This window comes from Heterodontus francisci, chromosome 25 (genome assembly GCF_036365525.1).
Source record: "Heterodontus francisci isolate sHetFra1 chromosome 25, sHetFra1.hap1, whole genome shotgun sequence".
NCBI classification, from domain to species: Eukaryota; Metazoa; Chordata; class Chondrichthyes; order Heterodontiformes; family Heterodontidae; genus Heterodontus; species Heterodontus francisci.
The window spans coordinates 37,154,498-37,167,695 of record NC_090395.1 but is presented as its reverse complement, the minus strand read 5'-3'; the positions used below and the strand labels follow the sequence as shown (position 1 = coordinate 37,167,695).

General features: G+C 43.1%; 1 protein-coding gene across 6 annotated transcripts in view; it reads right to left on the bottom strand.

The window, feature by feature from the left end:
• Positions 1 to 13,198, bottom strand: part of LOC137384082 (tetraspanin-18B-like) — a 154,949-nt gene that overhangs the window by 112,913 nt on the left and 28,838 nt on the right. The window contains exons 1-2 of one of the 6 annotated variants that reach the window (XM_068057669.1): positions 11,067 to 11,248; positions 9,781 to 9,833 (exon numbers count right to left, since the gene is read on the bottom strand). The exons of 3 other annotated variants lie outside the window; for them this stretch is intronic. The gene's annotated coding sequence lies outside the window, so the exon portion shown is untranslated. Of the gene's footprint in view, positions 1 to 9,780; positions 9,834 to 11,066; positions 11,249 to 11,736; positions 11,823 to 13,198 lie in introns of those variants that run through there. 2 more of the 6 variants (XM_068057670.1, XM_068057666.1) reach the window with 2 other exon arrangements.

The following is a 13,198-nucleotide window of genomic DNA, read 5'->3' as shown; positions in this document are numbered from 1 at the left end:
ATGTCATCTATCCACAGGAGACTACGAGGCCTTCCAGATAAACTTTGCAAAGGCACTGGGACCATGATGGTCAATGCCAGGTGTCTACTCCCGAGGACATGCATGCAGTGCCGCAAGTTCAATGATCTCACATGTGGTCAAGGTCAGTGGATGTATCTTCAAATATCATATCCTACTTACTGCACCACTAGCCTCACACACTGCTCAATTCACCACACCCCCATCACTCAACTACAAATAATTTCTATCAATCACGACTCAGACCTCACATTCATAGCTTCACCACACCCTCACACACTTAGCACTGCTGCAAGCCTCACACCCATGCCTCACAGCTTGCACTAACTGCCAGCTATTTAACCCTGACAGCCATGTCACCCAAACACGTTGCACCACACTTACTGACACACTTCCCTCTCTCTTGCAGGACAAGGTGGCACATAACCAGAGGTAGCAGCATGGAACCAAGAAGGCACAGGCACAGATGCATGCCCATGCACCTCCATGTAGAAGACAGTGTGCATTATTAATGGAGCAGTCATGGCTGAGGCCTTGGCCAGTGGGGAGGCTGAAACCATCGAAGATGATGGCATGTTCCTACTAATCTTCCTTTCACATCCACGTCCCCCTCATCCCACAATCTCTTCTGATTTACAAGCTGTGGATGGTGCATGGTTCTCTTGCTTTCCCCCCTCCCTCACCACAAACCTACCCTTGTGCCTTTCTCCTTGAAGGTACCCGAGAACTGCAATCTGGCCAGGCAGTGGTGGAAGAGCAAGAGGTGGGTGAGCAGGAAAACAGCGATGAAGAAGAAACACCATCACTTGCTCTCATATTTGCAACCACCAGCTCAGATATTGATACTTTAGAGGATAGCTTCGAGGTGAGATCTGCATGTGGAGAGACACTGGGCATGAGTGGCCTGCAGCCAGGGCAGGGGAAAAGGTTGTGCAGGTGCCAGCTCACCAGAGGGCAAGGTTGCACATGAGTTCTGCTGCAGAGGACTCAGATGAGCACTTCAATGGGGCATCCTACAGAAGAAGGCTGATGGGTATACACAATGAAATTGAATTGCTTGGTGCATTGGCAGACCTGCCAGAAAGCCTGCTGTCGATCTCAAGGAGCATAAAGGAGTCCAGCACCAACTTGGCACAGGGCTTTGCGTAGAACTTAGAACCCAGCCTCTCCAGCGTGGAAGTGGTGTCTAAATCCATGATAACTCTTGCAAACAAACCATGATGCAGTGTCTGATGGCTGATGTCTCAGCTTCCATTGCAGCACAATTAAAACCACCCAATGGTCTGGGTGCTGCAGTCGAAACTCAGACTGAAGTCATGCAAGCTCAGCATGCCTCCATGCAGGCTTTGACTGCTGCCATCATTGCTGCATTTATCAGTGTTCTATGGTAGGACAATTGCTCCCTGAACACCCTGGATGGATATGGCCACCTACTGACAGCCATTATCCCCCTTCTCCTCCCTCTTCCAGCAGCTTGTCCTGCTCTGTGTCACCTCTCCTCACGCTCCCTGTCATGCTTTAGGCCAAGGAGGATACAAACTGTTCTGTGATTGCCTTTAAGAGTAATGTACTTTTAAGATCTTAGTATGCTAATGAGCTACATGCCAGGACATAGTCATGTGACTGCATGCCAGCCTCACTCTGTACTGTAACACCAAGAGGCAAGACCTGCAAATAGATAACTCTGTACTGTATATATTAGTTAGCTGTTTAATAAAGCTGTTTTGAGATCTTCAACTACCTGAACTCCACACATCTCATTTATGTTGCATCAGACAACATAAAGAAGTTTCTCATTACATAAAATATTGCACCCATATCTAGGAGCAAGTGGCTGTGCAGAATCCTTGAAGTCAGAACCAAACCCTTCATCATGTACCGCACAACTCCCTGTAGACTTCAGCACCAAACACTTCTACAATCGCAGAAGAGCCAGTAGAAATCAATCAGCAACGTGCCTGAAAGTAGTTCGTGATCCCTTTAAATGGCAACTGGGGTTGTGGGGTGTTGGGGGGGGAGGTACTTCCTGCGTGTTCAGCTGTGCATCAGCATCCAGTTCCAAAATGGCAGCATCGATGAAGTCATGGTCTGCCTACTCTGCATACTTCCAGCGGAAGCCTTATGCACGGCGCTAATGCCTCACCAAAATGCCATCTTGCGTAGTTAGCATCAGATGGCTGCACACTCACTGCAGACACTATTTTGGAGACGAAAGGGCATCCACAGTACTGAAGAAATGGGTGCTGTGGAGCTGAATTTCCTGGCCTGTAACTCTGGTAATCTACTGTGGGCATTGCAACCAAATTTAATGCTAATGCAGGTAACAACGTTAGAGGGCTAAAAGTTACATTTCCTGACTTTAATGTTTTCCTCCACTGACCTTAAAAGCTTCCACATTTACCTCTTCATTTGGAGCCCAATTAGACAATTAAATTCTTGGCTTTGTATCTACCCCATACATCAAAGCACCTCAAAATTACTTAATAGTTGGGAACTGGCAAACAAGGGGCGATGTAAACAGATTGTTTTAAGGCATAATGTGATTAAACACCAAAATTGTTTTTAAAACATTTAATCAAAGTGTTTTTGTTCAAAGTGCTTCCTCATCATATTGTACAAAATACTATAATCAGCAGAATTTCTTTTTGGTGAAGTCACTTTCTTACTGCCATAGAAACCCTCGAATAAGATTTCCTCCCTGCTCAGCCAACTCGTGGATTGTGAGTTTTCCCATGCAGCCCAGAGCAGCTCCATGAAAAGCAGTGTCCACTTTAGACCATTGAACCCCACAAGATTGCTGTGTATCCCCAGCCAACAGTCACTGCCCTACTGCTTCCTAAGGATCCCCTGTGGGACACAGAGGAATATTCTGCCCTGATGATACTACTGTAGCAGCTAGCAAGGAGAAAACCCAACTCAGTCTCCATGCCAGTAAGAATTTTTTAACCAAAATGTCAAACAAAATTCTGCTGAGTATGTGATCTTACTCTATAAAATGGGGAAGGGGGCGGGAAGAAGTTATAAAAAAGTAGTTTTCTTAGGTTTTCTATTTCTCTTCTTCTCCCCATGGGACTGCATCTCAATGTTGTAGAATTTCTATTTTGTATTTAACGTGCAATTTCCAAACATCCAGCATTAAATCTGTCAACAGAACCCTGTGGGTACAACAAGAACAAAACTCATTGTGTACCAAAGACTGGAGAAGATCCCGGGAGAGGTAATTGGGGTCATGGTCTCCGGGGCCATTCAGGCAGGTCCTGGCGATGGATCGGGGGGAGGGGGAATGGGTGTTAGTGAGGGTGGGGTGGGCCTTCCTAGGGGTTCTTGGATTGTCCCCACAGGAGGGAACCCCCGCCCCCGACTCCGCTAGGAGGCCGCCAGGCTTTTCCTGGCTGCATCTTCCCGCAGTGGCAGGCCACTCCATCTTTGACAAAATTGAAGTGAAGGCAGGAATAAGCCCTTAAAGTGGTCATTAATTGGGCCTCAATTGGCCTAGGGCAGGAGTTCCCAAAGAAATCACCGAGGAAAATTAACAAATTCACAAGTTACAATTCCCATGAAGCATTATCACCTACAGCTCCCAGAAATATCTTACAATTGATCGCAAGACTGACTGTTCACAGACCAAGCCAGGATTTTGTGTTAGCAAACCCTGTCGCTCTCCACTTGTTGTCCATCAATGTATAAGGACTTGTGAGTTGGAAAGAGTCTGTTAGGATACAAGCTGTCTCCCAGTTCTCCTTTTTTGGGATCACAGCAAAAGGCTCTTTTCATAAGACGGTCCCTGTCTCCTATGACCTGAAATTTACTAGCTTAAAGAAAAGAAAGACTTGCATTTATATCATGCCATTCATGACCACCAGACATGCCAAAGCACTTTACAGCTAATCAAGTAATTTTGAGTGTAGTCACTGTTGTAATGTAGGAAATGTAGCATCCAACTTGAGCAAAGCAAGTTCCCACAAACAGCAATGTGATAATGACCAGATAATCAGTTTATGCAATGTTGATTGAGGGATAAATATTGGCCAGGATGCCAGGGATAGCGCCCCTTCTCTTCTTCAAAACAAGGCTATGGGTTCTTTTACGTCCACCTAAGAGGACAGATGGGGCCTTAGTTTATCATCTCATCCGATAGACAGCACCTCCAACAGTGCAGCAACTCCCTCAGTACTGCACTGGAATGCCTGCCTTGACTTTTCTGCTCAGGTCCTGGAGTGGAATCTTAGTCTTGTCGTGCATAGGAGTAGCATGCTACATGTCTGCTCACCATACTATTCTACTTTGAAATTTTAGCATTGTTTATTTTTTTTAAATTAATTCATGGGATGTGGGTGTCGCTGGCCAGGCCAGCATTTATTGCCCATCCCTAATTGCCCTTGAGAAGGTGGTGGTCAGCTACCTTCATGAACCGCTGCAGTCCATGTGGGGTAGGTACACACACAGTGCTGTTAGGAAGGGAGTTCCAGGACTTTGACCCAGCGACAGTGAAGGAACGGTGATATACTTCCAAGTCAGGATGGTGTGTGGCTTGGAGGGGAATTTGCAGATGGTGGTGTTCCCATGCACCTGCTGCCCTTGTCCTTCTAGGTGGTAGAGGTCGCGAGTTTGGAAGGTGCTGTCTAAGGAGCCTTGGTGCGTTGCTGCAGTGCATCTTGTAGATGGTACACACTGCTGCTACTGTGCGTCAGTGGTGGAGGAAATGAATGTTTGTGGATGGGGTGCCAATCAAGTGGGCTGCTTTGTCCTGGATGGTGTCGAGCTTCTTGAGTGCTGTTGGAGCTGCACCCATCCAGGCAAGTGGAGAGTATTCTATCACACTCCTGACTTGTGCCTTGTAGATGGTGGACAGGCATTGGGAAGTCAGGAGGTGAGTTACTCGCCGCAGGATTCCTGGCCTCTGACCTGCTCTTGTAGCCATGGTATTTATATAGTTCTGATGAAGGGTCATTGACCTGAAACGTTGACTCTGCTTGTCTCTCCACAGATGCTTCCAGACCTGCTGATTATTTCCAGCATTTCTTGTTTTTATTTCAGATTTCCAGCATCTGCAGTATTTTGGTTTTATTATTATTTGTATGGCTACTCCAATTCAGTTTCTGGTCAATGGTAACCCTCAGGATGTTAATAGTGGTAGATTCAGCGATCATAATGCCATTGAATGTCAAGGGGAGATGGTTAGATTCTCTCTTGCTGAAGATGGTCATTGTCTGGCACTTGTGTGGCATGAATGTTACTTGCCACTTATCAGCCCAAGCTTGGATATTGTCCAGGTCTTGCTGCATTTCTACATGGACTGCTTCAGTATCTGAGGAGTCGTGAATGGTTCTAAACATTGTGCAATCATCAGCCAACATCCCACTTATGACCTTATGATTGAAGGAAGGTCACTGTTGAAGCAGCTGAAGATGGTTGGGCCTAGGACACTACCCTGAGGAACTCCTGCAGTGATGTCCTGGAGCTGAGATGATTGACCTGCAACAACCACAACCAACTGCCTTTGTGCTAGGTATGACACGAACCAGTTGAGAGTTTTCCCCTGATTCCCATTGACTCCAAATGTGCTAGGGCTCTTTGATGCCATAGTCGGTCAAATGCTGCCTTAATGTCAAGGGCAGTCACTCTTACCTCACCTCTTGAGTTCAGCTCTTTTGTCCTTGTTTGAACCAAGGCTGTAATGTGGTCAATAGCTGAGTGGCACCCGCGGAGCCCAAACTAAGCTCAATTGATATATATGCTCTCACGTATTCTAAAAATAAATAAATAAATTCTAAAAATAAATGCCCAAGTATTGCCCTGCTCTCCATATTACTCATATGCAGCTCCAACAACACTGAAGAGCGCAACACCATCCAGGACAAAGCAGCCCACTTGATCGGCACCCCTTCCACAACCTTCATCATTCATTCCCTTCACCATCGGTGCACAGTAGCAGTAGTGTGTACCATCTAAAAGATGCATTGCAGCCACTCACCAAGGCTACTTCAACAACACCTTCAATACCTGCAACCTCTACCGCAGGGTTGTCCAACATACGGCCCGCAGGTCAGGATCCGGGCCCACTAAACATTTCCATCCAGCCTGCTGATGTAAATTGTTCCTGGGGCCGTTCCGCATCCTCACCGTGACTGGAGATGAGAAATTTCCCTTTGTCAGAACCAGCTTTTAAACTATTGTGCTGTCAGTTTCACAGGTGACAGCCGCTGACATCGGGAACAATCATTTCCCAACAGATTCAGGATTTTCCAGCAGGTTGTGACTTTTTTTTTTAAAAAGATGGCCGGAAAGCCCAAGTGTGTTGGGAAATGGCTGTTCCTGATGCCAGCGGCTGTCATCTGTGAAACTGACAACTATCTTTATTCACAGAACTGACTTTTAAAAGAACTTTAAAAGAGCGTTCCACACTCTGCAACTGTGTGAGAGAGTGGGAGAGAGGGGGGAGAGAGGGAGAGGGGGAACAGAGAGATAGAGGGAGAGAGAGGGTACAGAGAGAGAGAGGGGAAAGAGAGGGGGTACAGAGAGACAGGGGAACAGAGAGAGTGGGGAACTGAGCGGGGAGTGGGGAACATTGGAGACACGGGGTGGCGAGGAAGTGGGGAGAGATACGGGGGGGGGGGGGGTGGAGAGCGACCAAACAAGAGTGGAGAAGGAGACAGAGAGAGAGGGAAGAGAGAGAGACGGAGAGACAGACAGAGAGGGGGAGAGAGAGAGAGAGAGAGAGAGACCGAAAGCGGAGAGAGTCAAAGAGTCATTTACTTACGGCACAGAAAGAGGCCATTCTGTCCATCAAGCCATGCCAGCTCTCCACAGAGTTTTGCAGTCAGTTCCACTCCCTGGTTCAATCCCCATTGCTCTGCAAGTCCATTTCTCTTAGTTGGTCATGTAACCTCCTTTTGAAGTCACCCTTGTGGGCAGCGAATTCCAGGTCATTACCCACTATGTAAAAAAGTGCTTCCTCATATTTTCCCTTGCACCTTTGCACTAAACTTTCAATCTGTGTCCCCTAGTCCTAGAGGGGAGGGGGGAGGGAAGAGAGAATGAGACACACACACACACAGAGGGGGAGAGGGGAAAGAGAGATCAAGGTCTCTCCTGAAAGGTAGACATCTATCCAGAATACTTTGAACACTACATCAAGTGTGCGGGCAGAGATTGACTACTTATTAAAGCAAAAACAATAACAGGTATGTCACTGAATCTGTTTTCAATATAGTGACGAGAAAGTAAGTCAATACATTAGTCTTCTCATTTAAAGCCTCTTCACAAAATTGCACTTTTGTTCTTGTTTTTATTAGTAAGATAAATTTTTAATACCTTTATCTTTTGAAATTTACTCACCGGCCCCCCTGGGCCGAGCAAAAATTGCAATATGGCCCTCCATCCGAACAACCCTGCTCTATCGCCTAGAAGAACAAGGGCAGCAGGCACATGGGAACACCATCACCTGCAAGGTGCCTTCCAAGCCACACACCATCCTGACTTGGAACTATATCGCCATTCCTTCACTGTCGCTGGGTCAAAAACCTGGAACCCCCTTCCTAACAGCACTGTGGGTATACCTACCCCACACGGACTGCAATGGTTCAAGGTGGCGCACCACTACCTTCTCAAGGGCAATTAGGGATGGGCAATAAATGCTGGCCTTACCAACGATGCCCATGTCCCATGAACAATCAAAAAAAGAAATGTGCAGGTGATGGTTTCTTGTAACATTCTAACATTTCCAGATTGTGTATGAGAGAGGTTTCAGAAAGAAGTTAAGAGGACGGTTCTCGAATTCAGAGAGACTCACGGGAGCTGAATTTCTTTCCATTGAAGAAAGTCCAAGGAAAGATTTGGAAGTTACATAAACTGAATATTCAGAAACATGGATACTGTTGGTTATTGCAAAACTAGAAGGGCTGAGTACAGAATTAAAGAAACCACAAGCAAAGTGAGAGATTAGAAGACATTTTTAAAATCTGCATGCATATGTACATACGAACATACGAATTAGGAGCAGGATTAGGCCCCTCGATCCTGCTCTGACACTTGATAAGGTCATGGTTGATCTGATTGTGGTTTCAACTCTACTTTCCTGTCTACCTTCTATAACCTTTGACTTCCTTGTCAATCAAGAATCTATCTAACTCAGCCTTAAAAATATTCAATGGCCCTGCCTCCACTGTTCTCTGCGGAAGACAATTCCACAGACTAATGACCCTCTGAGAGAAAACATTTCTCCTCATCTCCATCTTAAATGCGAGACCCCTAATTTTTAAACTGTGTTCCCTACTTCTAGACTCTCCCATAAGGGAAAACATCCTCTCAGCATCCACCCTGTCAAGTTTCTGTAAGGTCACCTCTCATTCTTCTAAACTCCAATGGATACACGCCCAACATGTCCATCCTTTCCTCATAAGATAACCACTTCATCCCAGGAATCAGTCAAATGAACCTTCTCTGAACTGCTTCTATTACAATTATATCCATTCTTAAATAAGGCAACCAAAACTATACACAGTATTCCAGATATGGTCTCACCAACGCCCTGTACAATATATCCCTACTTTTATATTCCATTCCCTTTGCAATAAATGACAACATTCCACTTGCCTTCCTAATCACTTGCTGTACCAGCATACTATTTGTGAATTATGTACCAGGACACCTAGATCCCTCTGTACCACAGAGTTCTGCAATCTCTCTCCATTTAAATAATATACTGCTTTTCTATTCTTCTTGCAAAGTGGACAAGTTGCTTATAAATATATTTAAGGCTATGTCAATTAATTCCTTTAAAAAAAGAGATGAGATAATATTTGATTATGAACAGGATGGAAAGTTATAATAAGCATAACATAGATGAACAAATACTCTAAGGAACACATTGATTCCCATGATGGAAAATTCATCTGTGAATACAGCTGGTCAAGGTTGAATAATGTAACCTGCACTGTTAGATCGATGTCCTGACATTTTGCTAGAGAGTGAAAGAGAAAGTTCACACAGTTTTATGTTTTGAAATGTTTCCCTCAGGAGATTAATTAAGTAGACTTTGAAAATTTGATCCAGGGCCAGGGCGAAGCGTGGGACAATCGCCTGGCCCAGCCAGTAATGCCATTACTGTGGTAATGCCTTGGGCTGTTGTAATCTTTCACTGTAATCATTGTTTGCCTTCATTCAGGACAATAAGCAATACAGTAAACAGTATAAAAGTCAATGAAAAGAAAATGGGATGGGATGCATAACGGGCAGCTGATTTCCAAATATCAGCTTTCCGCCCTTGTCCCATGAAAATTACTCCCCTAATGGATTGACTTATTGTGGGGGGGCTGTGTATCCATACTGTTGGTGCAGTTTGTCCAATTGGTCCCACCAGTGAGGCAAAAAATTGCAGTTTTCTCTGTAACTGAACATCCTACTGGATACCCATTATGCCAGGCTCTGTTTGCAGCAGTTGTATCTGCCTTTCTTTTCATTAAAAAAATTGTATTTCTGAAGCAATTCTAAGAGGCAATTCTAGATCACATCCTATAAACTCTTCACTCAGTGGTGGTAAAAAGCTATGTATAACTTTATGGTTTTCTTTTTCTTTGCATTATATTGTGCCTCATTTCAAGAAACATGATAGAAGTAATTAAAAACATAACTCACTCTGAAGCCACAAAATGTTTCCCAAAAACAGCATTTTCTCAATTTTACCAATTATTTCCATCTAAAATGATGAGCTTTCAAAAGCAAATGAATATGTCAGTTTAATTTTGAAACTACAGGGCTCACCTTTGTTGCATCGTTTCTGCAGTGTGTATGGTCCTGAGCACCATTCTGTTGAGCTGCATGCAGACAATAAGACTAATAATGATTCATGGTACCTGAAGTGCATCAAAAGTACTGTCGCTTATCAAGCTGTGTGAGAAATATTGGGTAAATTTGCTACTTCTCTCTCCAGTCTGCATTTGGAAACCACCTTTATACTGCCAACACAAGACAGCAACTGAACCATTCCTACCGAAATTTAAATGTTGTGCTTTGTGGAAATTGGGCTGAGAATTTACCAAAATCTTGTACTGTCTCTATCTGTGGCAATATTAAATTTAAAAACTCAAATTTTCATATTTTACCCTAGATTTTATTGAAACAAAAAAGGCAGTAAACAGTTTTGGTGTCAGACAGTTGGTAACTTAATGAAACAGTCATTGTGTGGCCAATCCCACAATCTCACACTCCTCAACTTCATCACATATAGGCTTAAACGCACAGAAATTTCACATTATTTTCAAAAAATGTTTAGGAACTGATAACTTTAATGAGCTCTCTTGAGATTAGCAAATGTAAAAGTGATGTTGAAGTTTCTGTCTTGCTGGTTTTCTGCTGGATGCTATAAGCAGACTGTCAGGTTTTTATTTACTTCTTAATGTAAGTCAGAACAGTTAGTCTGGTATTCTAAGCTTTAGGTCAATTTATTGCAGGGTTTTAGTGGATTTTTTAAAAAATCTAGTATTGAAGAGTTTACAATAAATTTAAAACATCAGACTGATTTGAAATGCTTCTCCTTCTACTAAACCAATTGAGCCTCAAATGTTGATCAGCACCTCCAGCAAGGAGAGGAGTAACACTGAAATAAATGTAGCTCCTATAAACAAAAGAAAATCTTGCATTTATATAGCACCTTAGCACATCCCAAAGCGCTTTACAGCCAATGAAGTACTTTTGTGGTCACTGTTGTACAGTAGCAGTCAAAGGTTGAGGCCACACAATAGTTGAAATCATTTTCCTCATATAATTTTTTTTCCAAAATATTCTAAGTCACCCCTTACACTCCATCATATTGGAGTGGATAAAAGCTGGTCATTGTGAATGGGGTCAAGCAGACTTCATGTTTTTGGAAGTTCCGATATGGGCCTATGAGAAGCCAAAGAATGTGCAGAAAGAATTTCACTCCAACTCAGTTCTGCTCCACAATAGCTAGACTAATCTTGCACTCTTCCGCTCTTCATCAAGCAGCTACCTTATCACAGTTCATTACCATAATTAGTTAGTAAAGTTCTCAAAATGGCTTCACTAACCTGGTAAATCAGTAATTGTAGGAGGTATATATCACACACATTTTCAGAGACATGTAGAAAAGCAGTTGCTGCTCCTGTGCACACAGAATATTGTGTGCAATGGAAAATCTTGGCCAGCTCTACAGGTTTTAGGCACCAGCTTCGAAGAACGTTTAATGATATTTTCCTGTCTACTCTGTTTATTTTGGCAAAACATGGCCAAGTTCTGTAAGAATGATCTTTGAAGCAGATCTCCGTGAAGTTATATTTATGGCACTGCAACCAACCAGTGTTCAGGACTCTGTCCAAACTACAGCAAAGTTAGAATGTTTCTACTGTGTCGAAAATAGTTGGAAGTTTCATATACTTTAAGTGGTTGAGAATTTAACTTTGAACAAGATTGCCTGTCACTTACACTCATTTACTTAAGAATGGCATGCTGAACTCCTCTGGCTCTGTTGGATGAGGTCCAGAACTATCTGTGACTATAAAATCCCCTGTCTCTGTTGGATGAGTCCCAGAACTATTTCCCACTCTAAATTTTGGATACTAAGGGAATCAAGGGATGTGGGGATCGGGTGGATAAGTGGAGTTGAGGTCAAAAATCAGTCACGATCATATTGAATGGTGGATCAGGCTCAAGAGGCCATATGGTCTACTCCTGCTCCAAATTCTTATGTTCATAAATTACCCTGGCTTTGTTGGTTTCGTCCCAGGACTATCTGCCACTCAAAATACTCCTGCCTCTGTTGGGGACATTCAAACTGTTGTCAGATTCTTGGAGTGAAGATGGAGTAATAATTCTGTTTCTTGGGTCCTACATTTCCCACATCAAGAAGAAAGAATTTCTAAATTTGAAATTGGGCCCAAGAGTCAAAGAAGAAAGAAAAAAAATTTTTAGTGCAATTTTCCAAACATACAACATATTTAAGTTCTGACCGCCAATGATTTATGTACTAAAATCCAAAGTTAACATCAAAACTTGAATTGTTTTGGATGTGATACTGTTAACACTCTTCAATGTGATAATATTCCACAGCACTTTACTGTGAACTGAACAGAAAATACAATTCCACTGAGATTCAGTTCGAGACATCATCTGGGGGGCAGTTCAATGAGAACAGAAAGAACAGCTTCATCTAAGCAGTGACATTTTCCTGAACAGTATTTGGGATTTGCAATTTTATTATTTTTTCACCTCACTGGGAGGCATTGATAGTTCACTGGAATCCATCTCACTCAGAGAGCCATGTGTGCGTGCATGGTGATGGAGGGGGTTGGGTGGATTATGTGTGGTGTTTCTGTGTTTTGTGTGTGTGTGTGAACTGTGTACTTGTGTGAGCCTCAACAATGAATATTGGCAGGCTATACTACTATGGGAGATATAATTGCTGACCTTCATCCTGTCTTCATCCAACATTAAAAAACATGTATTTTAAACAAGGGTTATTGAATGACAATCCCTAACCTTTGGGATCTAAAACTATTTATATCACCTCCTCCTCTGGTCTGACTGAGATTAGCTAACTCAGCAAAGACCAACAATTGAACCTGGAATCTTCCTGATCTGCACTGTTTAGTTATCCACCAGATAACCAGTTAGAATGGTACATACTGTCACTTTACATAGAAACTAGTGGATCTTCTATGGCATTAGCAAGCTTTTGAGAGGTGAAATGAAAGAACAGGATAGAGGTAACATGCTTTTAATTGGATCTGAGCTAATTCAATATGATATCACACACTACATGCCAACACAGCACAAACATCATACACATTACACACAGCACACAGACACACCTCATACAACAACTTGTATTTATATGGTGTTTTTAATTAAATAAAACATTCCAAGCTGCTTCACAGGAATGCTATACACAGTAGGAAATGTTACAACCAGTTGAGAAAGGTGTCGAGGGGTCTTTTACTGTCTTTACCTGGTCTTATTGTAACAGGGTTTAATTTTTAAACACACTGTGTTTTGAGCTCCCCCTTTAGTGAATCCTTGTTCACCACTTTCCAATTATAAGGCAAAGAAATGAGCACAACCAGGTTTTCATAGGTTTAAAGAAAAAAAGTGAAATTTATTAACTTACTTAAACTCTAACACGGTTAACACCTATGGATATATGGTGCGCCCACGCTAGCATGCA